A 2,176-nucleotide genomic window follows, 5' to 3' on the forward strand; every position below is an offset into this window, starting at 1 on the left:
GGGTATCCATAGCGTGTTCAGTGGGGCCATTAGTCACTATCGCCATCCACTACCTTGGAATTATCTGTTTTACCTGCGCAAATGATGCAAAATAACGTGCAGCAAATCTCACAATCTTTGATGCCGAACTCCCCCCCCGGAAAGTGCAGTTTTAAGAAGGCGTAATGTCATGCATTGTATATACAGCAAGAAGGCTAAAATATTTTTATCGTCCAATTATTGCAATGAATGTCAAAGCTTCGCTATTTTTATAAATTATTAAGCATCATAAAGGGTTTTTGAAGTAATGAAGTTTTATCTGAATAATATGAATTATATAGTATATTGTTTAAATAATAGTTTTATAAATCTACTTCATTTTATTGCCATAAATTCCCCATGTCGTAGCTATTTATTAACATTGTGGTTATCATCTATTTTCTTTTTCGTATCTAGAATTCTCTGATTTGTATACTCTACTTTATTAGTAAATATCATGAAGCCACTAGTGTTCGAAAAGGAAAACTTTATTGCGTTTGCACCAACTGTCCAGCGTAAGTCAAAAATGAGATTCTCACCGAATTTCAGGTTTCATCAAAACTCTCTTTGAAGACGTTTAATCGATGTACAAAAGCATCAAAACATTCTATCATATAATTATCAAGTACAAGTTCGTCGATACACATCGACGGTTAAATGGATGTAAATAATGTGTTTTTTTAATCGAATTAACATAAACATGCCCAGAGTTCTTTTTAATATCAGTGAATATCTAAAACATGCAACAATACACATACTTATAATGTGATCAAACTTTACTGATATAATAATTTTATCAAACGAGCTTTTAGCTGTTTGACTACAGAGAGGCTAGTGGTAGTCAAACAGCCGATATCGTTTAATAAAATAATATCAGTGAGCGTTTGTTTGCATTATGTTGCACTTGCACCTTTTCTGCAAATATTGTTAATATTTTGTTTTACATATGATCTCGGTAGTCGGCAAAATTTTTTGATTTGCTGTCAAACTTTTCTGCATGTTGCTAGAAGGCGTGAATTTTCTACATGGAATTCAAGTCGTCAAATTCAGTTATCTGTCACGTTGATTGTCGACAAGAATTTGGCATTTGTTCTTTGCCTTTTCAGAAGATTTGCAGTTTCGTTGACGTTATGTATATCATTCAGCAGTAATCCCTAAACAGCCCTTGCACGCTGGTTCGGCCAGAAATGAACAAATCTGAAATAAATCATTAAAAACAAATACGATGATCACGAATAATTCACCATAACTCGACTACATCTAAGACTCTCACTTTAGCTCGAGTTATGAAATTTACTGCTGATAGGGATATGAGGAATGGACAGTCAATTTGACTATCATTCAATGAATGATATATGAATTTTCATTTTGATGAGGTTAATTTTTGTTCTATTTGTTTTTACATTATTTCTTCCGCTTTCCTTTATAAAAAGATCACCACGTTATAGGTAGTGGGTAAATTCCCATCCCCAACTATTCGCAACTTGTAATTCATCCATGTTTGTATAATATATGGCATAATCATCTTTTAGAGAGTGTGGTCAAAATAACATTTGCAAGTTTAACCCCAAGTTTATAGCAATACTTCATACAGTGTTTTCTACGAGTGACATCTTCAGCTCAACTACCTGAGAGCGTAAGCTTTTTGGGGTGGGGAAGTAGGGTCTCTTTCAAGTAGTGACGTCACTATAAGTGAAGCTATTGTAAACCGGTGAAGGTTGAGAATGTTGTGCAATGTTATTGTTATGAATGACGTTTCAAATTTTCCCCATTTCAGATGTATTTTTATTTTATTTTTTTTTTCATCGTTGTGGCACAAATTTGCCTCCCTCACCTTGAAACTGCCTTTTAACTCCGCACTCTTGAAAAAGACTAGTTGAAGCCATTGCCCACTTTGCTTGCCAGTATGTTCATCGGTTTCATAACTCCTTCAGACGCCACCCCATGAGTAGAAAAATTTAGTCAAACAGAAAGCTTAATGCAAAACCCAGATACGTCATACAGTGATCACTGACAGGTACCTGATAAACCACGCCACGATATTATAATAATCATGAAAATTTTGAAAAAGAAGACATATGTCCTTAAAGAGGCATTTTCGTACAACCTCACTAGCTCTTTCACAGTTACGTTGGATAACCAAGGAAAGATCTACCAA

The 2,176-nt window shown here is 34.6% G+C and overlaps 1 long non-coding RNA gene across 1 annotated transcript; it reads right to left on the reverse strand.

The window, feature by feature from the left end:
* Nucleotides 1-303: 303 nt before the first annotated feature.
* On the reverse strand, nt 304-2,176 carry LOC124455422. Its single transcript, XR_006951841.1, has 2 exons — nt 1,853-2,176; nt 304-1,215 (listed from the first exon to the last, which is right to left on the reverse strand). It is a non-coding gene; the product is annotated as an uncharacterized LOC124455422 (long non-coding RNA).

This window comes from Xenia sp. Carnegie-2017, unplaced genomic scaffold, assembly GCF_021976095.1.
Source record: "Xenia sp. Carnegie-2017 unplaced genomic scaffold, XeniaSp_v1 HiC_scaffold_4, whole genome shotgun sequence".
Taxonomy (NCBI): Eukaryota; Metazoa; Cnidaria; class Anthozoa; order Malacalcyonacea; family Xeniidae; genus Xenia; species Xenia sp. Carnegie-2017.